Source organism: Nicotiana sylvestris, chromosome 12 (genome assembly GCF_000393655.2).
Source record: "Nicotiana sylvestris chromosome 12, ASM39365v2, whole genome shotgun sequence".
Classification (NCBI taxonomy): domain Eukaryota; kingdom Viridiplantae; phylum Streptophyta; class Magnoliopsida; order Solanales; family Solanaceae; genus Nicotiana; species Nicotiana sylvestris.
In genome coordinates, this window is record NC_091068.1 from 156,076,519 (window position 1) to 156,087,312 (window position 10,794).

The window sequence follows — 10,794 nt, forward strand, 5'->3', positions numbered from 1 at the left end:
GCACTCTTCCGAGTTACGCTAGTTGGCTTTTATTACAGCTCATTTTAGATTGCACCCAAGGCTTCGTTATCCCTAATCCCGCCTTTAAACTCTCAGTTATTGATCCCTCATATACTTTGGGAGTGGTGTTGTTCAACAATTACCTAAATGTGCACTCTCTCCCAAGTAATACATACTAAATAGGCACAACTAATTGAGGATCCTATCAATTAACTACAACAAGAACGTAGTTGAACAAATAGAGATTAAACCGGGCAAATATATTAACATAACACAAAGTTCATCCTTCAACAGGTTCTATCAAAACCCTAGATTAAATATTTAGCTACTCATAATCGTGTTCATCATAACAATAGCAAAATTCATCATAAATGGTAAAATACAAAAGGAAGAAAGGAAGAACTCGATGCTGAATTATCCTCTTTGCCTCTTGCCTCTCTTTGACTCTTGCCTCTCCTTGCCTTCAACTACGTTGTAAAAACCTTGATAATGTCCCTTTGGGCGAGCCGGACCTCTTATAGGTTAAGTAGAATTACCCCCAAAATTCCAAGTTTACCCCTAAATTATATTTTCCGAACTGGACTAGCGCGGTCGCGCTAGTGGGCGCGCATATGGCAGAGTATTCTTCCTTGAATTCCTGGGCTAGCGCGGTCGCGCTAGTGGGCGCGATAAACTAGATCATCATTTCAGCTCTTCTTTTCTCTCTTCTTTCAACGTACTCAGCTCCGAGGGGCTTCCCTTGCTTCAATTTAGCTCCAAACACAGTCCTAAGTCCTCATAAGCGCAACTCGCTCCTGGAAAACATGAAATTCACAATTAAAGCCAATTTACCGTCATTTAACTATCCTATAACAGTGAAACATAGTCAAGCTGGGGCATAAACAGTCGCCAAATTACATGAATCTAGCATATTATCACTTGTGTAAGGAAAGTTTTGGATTAAATAAACCTCAAAATTGCGGCCCACAAGTCTTTAAAATAAGAGAATGTGGATAACTACATAAAAGACTAATAGTAAATTGGTTATTTTGCCCTCTATTTTCTCATAATATGCCGACATACGAATTGCTACAAGTAATGTGAAATAAGAGAAATAAATCTATTGTTTGAAACTACAAGAAACATAATTGTGATACACCTAACCCTCAGCCGTAGCTTCTGTAACTATACTTCATACTTATTATATCCTACTGATAGATTATATACAAATATATTATACTCCAAAGAAAATCTTTACTGGAAAATTGGAAGGGAATCACAATAAGAAATGGAGCACTTGTTTTGCTAAGAAACAAAAAAGCCTCAAACAATATTTCATGCAAATCTTTTACAAAGTTAGATAGATCTACGTGATTTTGCTTTAGCAAATTATTTTATCCGAAATTATACTGCGTAATAGCAACGAGATTTTACGATTCTAAGGGGAGTACGGTGCAATCTTTCTCAAGAATATCATACAGATTTTTTTCTACGTCGATTCACCATGACGGGTTGTTACAATTGATGTGTGTTAGAGGTATTGTCAAGAGAATCGGCTCAGGTATGTTAAGGCTATCCCTTCTTTCCTTTTGGCATGATCCATACAATACAAATGAAACGAGCATACGCACAACTTTCATAAATGATTCTATTCATAGAAGTATTAGAGGTGCCTATGTTCTTGATTCTCATATGTCTTATTGTTCTATCATCTATTCATGGGTCTTAGAAAATATAAATTGATAACGTTTATTTCATGATATTAATCAAAGGCATAATGGTCTTATGACGTTCCGAGAGATTTTATTGACATACTTCTCATGTGATGCATTCATTTATACATGTACATTGACTCATGACCATATGGCATTATATGTGCGTATATATGTATATTATATGTGTATGCGATATGGAGAAAGGTTACGGCGTTATGGGGTCATGCTTTATTCAGCACCAATGGAGAAGTCTAGGTTAACTGTGTCTCAAGAGCAACCAAAAACATTCACTTCTAATAAAGATCACATGCACTGTGATTATAATGGAAAGCCAAGGCATACGAAGGAGACATTTGGAAACTACACGGTATGCCAACTAGAGGTCGTGGAGGAAAACGTGTAGGTCCATCAAGGGGTCAGGCTAATATTGCAGAAAATATGGAGATATCCAAGGAAACTGCTTCTGGAGAAGCATTGTCTTTGGATGAAGTTCAGCATCTTGGTCATCTCCTAAATAAACTTGACTCTTCTAATATTGCTACTTCCAATTGCGTGCAGTCAGGTATTACCTTTAATGCTCACCTTAATTCTTGGATTATTGATTCTGATGCGAATAGACACATGACAGGCTCCTCTAAAGTCTTTCAAAACTACTCCCCTAGTCCCAAAGGGGATTATGTCTAAATAGCCAATATCTCCCTAACTCCTATCTCTGGTGTTACATTATCATCCATCCTGCATCTACCTAAGCTTCCTGTTAACCTGCTATCTGTTAGCTCCATCACCAAAAAATTAAATTGTAGTGTTGAGTTCTTTCCTGATCATTATGTTTTTCAGGATCTTCAAACAAGGAAGAGGATTGGCAGTGGTAGATTGAATGATGACTTATATTGGATTGATGGAACTCGAGACTTTGTTCGGGCCTATTTTGGAGGAAATAAGGATGTCAACCAAGAAATAATACAGTGGCATAGACGGTTGGGGCACCCATCATCTTTTATTTTAAAGAAGTTATATCCTAGTTTGTTTTCTGGAAACTGAGTTTGAATCTTTGTTTTGTGATGCTTGTGAATTTGCCAAGCATACTAGAAACTCTTATCCTCGAGTGATAATAAAAGTAAAACTCCTTTTTCGACTATTCATTCTGATGTATGGGTCCTACACAAATAGTTTCTTTGTCTGGTAGTCGATGGTTTATTACCTTTATTGATTGTTGCACTAGGATGACTTGGGTGTATTTGTTAAAGGCCAAAAGTGAAGTGTTCTCCTGTTTTCAGTCTTTTCATAAGTTGATTAGTGCTCAATTTGAGGCTAAGATAAAAATCTTACGAACTGACAATGGCACAGAATACATGGATAAAAATTTTGGTGCTTATTTAGAGTCTTATGGGATAATCCATCAAACCAGTTGTCCTTATACTAGTGCACAAAATGGGGTTACTGAAAGAAAAAATAGGCATTTGTTAGAAGTGGCTAGATCTCTTATGTTTACCATGAATCTACCAAAACATTACTGGGGAGAAGCCATTTTAGTAGCTGCCTATCTCATCAATAGAATGCCACTTAAAACCTTCCAGAGTCCTTTGTAAGGTTTAAAGGGTAAGAATGATTATGTTGTTCCTCTGAAGGTATTTGGGTGTGTATTCTTTGTTCACACTAGAAACTCTAGGAAACTTGATCCTAAAGCTCTTAAGTGTATCTTTATTGGGTATTCTCCAACACAGAAAGGGTACAAATGCTATCATCCTCCGTCTAGGAGATCCTTCGTTAGCATAGATGTTACCTTTCGAGAATCTGAGCCCTATTTCTGTATTACACCATCACCTCTTCAGCAGGAGATCTATGAGGAAGAGATCATTCTCCCAAGGGGGGAAATGAAATTGGAGAAAGAATTCAGGGGGAGACTATTGAGCGTTTGGATGGGCCTGATTTGAAAACTTACTCAAGGAGAAATAAAGTAGAAGAAGTCTTCATGCAATCTGTCGAAGCTGAACCTTCTTCTATTGGTGAGTTATCTACATTTCTTAATGTGTTAAATTTGCCTATTGCTTACAAAAAAGCAGTCAGATCCTGCACCACCAAACATTTTTTATCTAATTTTGTCTCCTATAATTTTTTGTCTCCCTCCTATAGAGCCTTTGCCTTATCTATTTCTTCTATGTCAATTCCCCAGAATTGAAGGGAAGCTTTTGCAGATCCTAAATGGAAGCAAGCTATGAATGAAGAAATGAAGGCCTTGTCAAAAAATAAAACATGGGAACTTGTCACTTTACCGCCAAACAAGAAGTTGGTTGGCTGCAAATGGTTCTTCACTGTGAAGCACAAAGTTGATGGCTCTATTGAAAGATTCAAAGCAAGATTGGTGGCTAAAGGATTCACTCAGACTTATGGAGTGGATTATCAAGAGACATTTACCACTGTTGCTAAAATGAACACTATCAGAATTCTTTTATTTTGTGCAGCTAATCTAGATTGGTACTTACAACAGTTCGATGTAAAGAATGCATTTCTTCATGGAGACTTAGAAGAATAGGTGTATATGGAGATTCCTTCTAGATTTGATACTGAACAAAGTCAAGTAAAGGTGTGCAAATTAAAGAAAGCTTTGTACGGATTGAAGCAATCTCCTAGAGCCTGGTTTGATAGATTCTGCAAAGCAATGATCTCCGTTGGTTACCAACAAAGCGATGCCGATCACACTCTCTTTGTTAGACATCAAAGCAGTAAACTCACTCTTCTCATAGTTTATGTTGATGACATAGTAATGGCAGGAGATGACAAAGAGGAATTAACCCAATTGAAGAAATTGTTGGCATAAGAATTTGAGATCAAGGATCTAGGAAAACTACAATACTTCTTGGGAATTGAGGTTGCTAGATCAAAAAGATGAATCTTTATTTCACAAAGAATGTACATTCTAGATCTCTTGAAAGAAACTGGTATGATTGGTTGCAAACCAACAAAATCACCCATTGAGTGCAATCAGAAGCTACAAACAAGGGTTGGAGAGTCAGTTGATAAGGAGAGATATCAGAGGCTGGTTGGAAGACTTATTTATCTCTCTCACACTAGACCAGATATAGCTTATTCAGTGAGCTTAGTGAGTCAGTTTATGCATGATCCCCGAGACTCTCATATGCAAGTTGTCTTCCATATTTTGCGCTATTTGAAGTCTGCTCCGGGGAAAGGTTTGATTTTCTCCAAACATGGTCACCTGCGGATAGAGGACTATACAGATGTGGATTGGGCTGGTCTCTATATGATAGAAGATCTACATCTGATTACTGTACACTCGTAGAAGGGAACTTAGTCACTTGGAGAAATAAGAAGCAAAGTGTAGTTACCAGATCAAGTGCGGAAGCAGAATATAGAGCTATGGCCCAGGGTGTTTGTGAACTTATTTGGTTGCAAAGGTTATTAGAGGAATTGAGACTGTCTGAAAAAGGGGAACTTTTCTTGTACTACGAGAACAAGGCTGCAATCAGTATAGCTAATAATCCTGTTCAACATGACCGAACAAAGCATGTTGAAATTGATAGACACTTCATCAACGAAAAGGTTACAAGTGGTATCCTAAGGTTGCTTCATGTGTCGTCAGAGAAACACCTAGATGATGTACTTACAAAAGGTCTCAACAAACGGACTTTTCGTATATTGATTTGCAAGTTGGGCATGTGCGACATCTTAGCACCAATTTGAGATGGAGTATTTAATATTTTATTAGAGCTTAATTATAGTGATTTGATTAGCTTAATTATAGGGATCTTATATTATTTGATTGTAATTAGCATTATTGTCTTTGATTGTCTTTCCTAAATTAGAGATAGGACTGAGTGTATAAATATCCTAATCCATAGGTTGTACAGATATTGAAATATAAAAGAAGCCTTTTATTCTTCTCAAATTCAACAGGAACATATAGAAGAACAGGTCCTTCTATAATCTGTGCAAGCGAAATTGGACACTACACAAATCATTCCCCTCTTGTGTGGCATTGAAGTATAAAACATCAATTAGTATCAGAGCGAGTTATCCTTGTAGAGGCTTACACTTATAAGAAGATAAACATGAGTGCACCACCTAGAAACTGGGAAGGGCAATCCATTGCTAGGCCACCACTCTTTAATGGCTAGTATTAGTCTTGGTGGAAAAACAGGATGAGAGATCATATTATAGGAGAGGACTATGAGATACGGGACATTATCACCGATGGTCCACTGGCTACCTTGAAGAAAAATGTTGAAGGAGTAGATGTGCCAAAGGCAAGAGCTGATTGCATTGTTGAGGACTTGAGGAAGTGAGAGAAGAATACTACAACCAAGAAATGGCTTGTTTGTGGACTTGGTCCAGATAAGTACAACAGAATCCAAGGTTGTACCACTGCTAAGCAAATAGGACACACTGCAAGTGGCTCACGCAGGAACACCTCAAGTGAAGAGATCCAGAAGAACTCTACTATACTCTAAATATGAGAGTTTTGCTATGAAGGAAGGAGAAACCATTCGAGAAATGTACATAAGGTTCACTACACTGACAAATGAGCTAAACTCTCTTGGAAGGATTATTCCTGAAGAAGAATGGGTCGAAAAGATATTGACTAGAGTTTTGCCTACCACTTGGGAGAGTAAAATCACTACAATCTAGGAATCAAAGAATATTGCCACTCTTCCACCGGATAAATTAATTGGAAATCTTACTGCCTATGAACTCAGGCGACAGACTATGAAGATGGATGTACCTAATAAGGAAAGGAGTTTGGCTCTCAGAATCATTGAAGGTTCTTATATGGAATATGATGAAATGGCTATGATCACAAAAGACTTCAAGAAGCACCTAAGGAGAGGAAAGGGTTCTTTAAGAAGTGGAAGCTACACCAAATCAAAAGCTCCTGGGAAGCAAACCAATGATGGATGCTACAAGTATGGAAAGGCTGATCACCACATCAAGAACTATCCTTTGCGGGAAATTGAATGGAAGAAGGAAAAAGCAGAACGAAGAAACAGGAAGAAGAAACGGGTTCAACCCAAGAAAAGCAACAACGAAGGATCAACAAAGGCTATGATCGCTGCTTCGGGAGATAGCTCAGATGAAAGCTCAGATGATGATGATGATGATGAACGAGCACTTATAGTTATTGGAGAGTCTGATGAAGAAGCTGAGGTAAGTGTTTCTCATATCAAAGACAAGATTCAATTTTTGTCTAAGGAAAGGTTATCTGAGTTGCTCCTAGAGCTAATTGATGAATCCGAGCATGTAAATAATAAAAAGGAACAAATGTCAAAAGAATATGTAGTTTTAAAAGCTAAGTGCAAAATCCTGGAAGTTAGGGCTAAGCCTATCAAACGGGCCGGGTTGACCCTGTCACACCCCTTTTCTACCCCCAAAAAGATATGTGTATGGATTTATGGGTTAAAGAGTTTTTCCAATTAAGGTGACAAACTTGAGTAGGGATTATTTTATTGTGTAGAGTCGCCACTTATAATTGATTTTTCGGTGTTCCAAGTCACTATAGACATGTGATTTTTGACCCTCCCCAAAATTTTTTATATTTTAGCATGTAAATATTTAATTTAGGACTAATATTGTTATTTCAACTAATTTTGACTCTTTTACTTTATGTTATTACAAGAAAATGAAAATTACAAAAAAAAAATTAGTTTCATTAATGTTTTATAGTCATTTTTTATCCTGAAAAATACCAAAAATAGTTTTGTTTTAACGATCAGTCTTATTTTAATAGTTATTTTACTTAAGTAGGACTAATTAATAAATGAGGTAGTATTTTAGTCTCGTTCACGAAGAAAGAATAAAATTTGGTCTCGAGCAACCCATTTTTATGGCTAATTTTGGATCTAACCCATAATTCCTAGACTCATACCCCTTAACCTAGAAAACCCTACAAAAATCTAGACCTAGACTCCTAAAAGGGGATCCCATCCGCCGTTTTCTCTGAAGAAAGATCGAAGGAAATACACAAAAAACAAAAGAACCCTAGAGGACCTAAGAAAGAGGAGCCACAAACAAAAAAAATGAAGGATCCCTGATATCGTCTTCTTCAAACTTTCAGCTGCTGAACAAAAAAAATGACTGCCCCCCCCCCCCCCCCCACGTCGATTTTCTTCTCTAACACAACCATATCACCTTCTTCGAAAAAACAAGGGAGCAGCCATAAGAAGAGAACCTTAGACCCTTCAGCCATTTCTAGACCTTTTCTTCTCTAAACAAAAACCAGCAGGATCCCTCACCTCTCAAAAATGAGCACGCTCCACTAGTTACAATGTTGTCTCATACAATGGATGCAACGAAATTTCAGCTCTACATTTCGTAATTGCCAAATGATAATCCCAGCACACGGCAGTACCACTGCTACCATCGCCAACTTCACTCTCTGCTAACTCACAACCTCCTCCGTTTCCATTTTGATAAACTTTTGCCATTTCAATTGTAGTTTGCTCTTGCCGTTGTTCACATCTGCAGCGAACCAGTGGAGCTTTGTGAGCATGGGAGGAACTTGAATCTGTTCTCAAGCTTCACTTGGATTTTCAGTAATTGTCCATTCAATATCTTTTGAAATCGTGACTGAGATACTGTCGAGATCGAGGTAGTTCGTCGAGTTTCCGATTCGCGTTTCTGCTGATTTTTCCGATTGATGATCTATTTTGTTGTTGAATAGCTGTTACTCACCCAAAAACCTTCAGGTAATATTGTAACGTAATACTATTATTTTAGTTCTTGCCTTTAATTTTTTAAGATGGTCAATGGATTACTTTTGGACTATTTCGGATTCTATACATATGCCGGTTTCGTGATTCTATACATAGATTAATTAACGTTCTTTCCTTCCTTTTCTGTTCGGAATTCGCACAAATTGATTTATTTCATTTTCTGTTTGTTAGTAGTTTAGGAAGAACTTGTATTTGGTTGAGGTATTGGTAGTAGTAGTAGTTTTGTTTTGGATAAGTTTAATCTGTTAAAGTTATGATCTTTGTTTGTAATTGTTTAGCAGTTGAATCCATTTAATCTGTGGAAGATTTGATCTTTTTGTGATTGTTTGGTGTTTTGTATAAACAACAACATAAATGAATCCTTTTCTCTTGAGCTTTAGGCACGTAATTAACTCATCACAATTAGGGTTACGGTTCCCGTGACGTAGTTGTGATACTTAATTTCAAATTGGCTCTAAATATGAATATCCGTAGTTCACTTAGTTGAATGCATTTCCTTTAATAAAATTGAGGTACGCCATCCAATCACTTAGTCTATGGCCCTCACATCGATATCTTAACTAGTGTAGAAAATGCCTTGAATTTTCGAAGTTTGCTTTAGGCACGTTAATTAAAATAATTATCATAGCTATGGGTACGGTTCCCGTGACGTAGTTGTGATGCTTAATTTTAAAATCCGGAGGTACATTTATGTGACCCGGCCACAATTTAATCTTACTATTAAAATAAACATGTAGTAGATCGTGAGTACGGTTCCCGTGACATGATTCACAACATGTATTCAAATAATTAGTTATATAACAATTGAATTACTAAAAGCGGTTTAAAAGGAAAAAATGCACATAGGTTTAAAAGTGTTTTAAAATCAAATAAATATGCCAATAATAACAATTGAGCGACCGTGCTAAAACCACGGAACCCGGGAAGGCCTAACACCTTCTCTCAGGTTAACAGAATTCCTTACCCGAATTTCTGTGTTTGCGGACTGTAAAACAGAGTCAATCTTTCCTCGATTCGGGATTTAAAACCGGTGACTTAGGACACCATAAATTATCCCAAGTGGCACCTCTGATTTTTAAATAAATAATCTCGTTTCGATTGTCACTTTAAATTGGAAAAAAACTCCCTTATACTACCTTCGGGTGTGTAAAAAGAAGGTGTGACAGCTCTGGCGACTCTACTGGGGATAAGAACCCAGAATCTCTGGTTCACGGTTCAAGAATTCAAGCTTAGAATAATTGTTATATTTGGTTTTATTTATTGTCTGATTTTATCTACATGTTTGGGCCTAATGTGCTAAATGTTGATTTTTACCGCTTTGATATTATCTGATCTGTATATATAAACTGCTACGAAACCCCTCTCTTATATCTTCTGAGGAGTGCACGCTGGCGTGACTTCTTTCTGTTAGTGTCATATCCCAATTAAAAACGAGGTTCAGACAAGTTGCAAAGCTGGATGATCTTTTGGTTACTGGTACGTTGCCCCCCCCCCCCCCCGGCTCGAGTTTTCTACTCGGGTAAGCCAGGTCTAGAACAATACACCCAGATTTTAAACTTAGAATAACACAGCCTCATGTCGGATCCATAGTAGGAATGCTTGTCTGCATCACGTGCATTTGACTTTGGGAACTCAATACATGGGTTGGGTCCGTCTAGGAAAGGTGTACCCATAAAACAAAAGATTATCTTATTGCATCTTATATGCTACATGTTGCAATTTTCAAGGGTAAACGAGGTCATTTGGCGGACCAATGAGGTTTGAGGATAAATGAGAAAAAAGAGGGTGAAGTGTAAAAAAATAAAGCAAGTAAGGCTCAGTTATGTTTTTCTTTCACATTTTATTTTTAAGAAAAGAACAAAAAAATGAAAATGGAAAAATTCAAAAAGATTTTTCACTTTTTCATCATTTTCCGAAAATCAAAAATCAAAAAAAGAATGGGAAAAGAAAATCCAAAAAGAGTTTATATGCTTCATCATTTTTCAAAAAAAGACAAAAAAAATTATTTTCTCTGAATTAGTTGTTTTTTTTTTAATTCTTGCCCGTATCCAATCTGCCTGAACTACGCATACCTGATTCTCGTCTTTCGGGGCATGATACGTAGGCAACCCACATAGGGTCCAGTCTTCCTAGTGAATCTTAGGTTTTTGGCTTCGCGGGGTCTTAGCTAAATTTTGCATTTTTAGCCACTTTTAGCTACATAGGTTAGTTTTAGAAAAATAATCACAATCATGTCTTGCATGTGTCCAATAGGGAGTGTTATTGTCTCACATAGTGTTCTAGGTCTTTAACTTTATTTGGTCTTAATTTTCTCATACAGGTGTGGATTTACCGGAGTTTGAGCACGACAGATACCCCAGGACCATCTAGTCAGG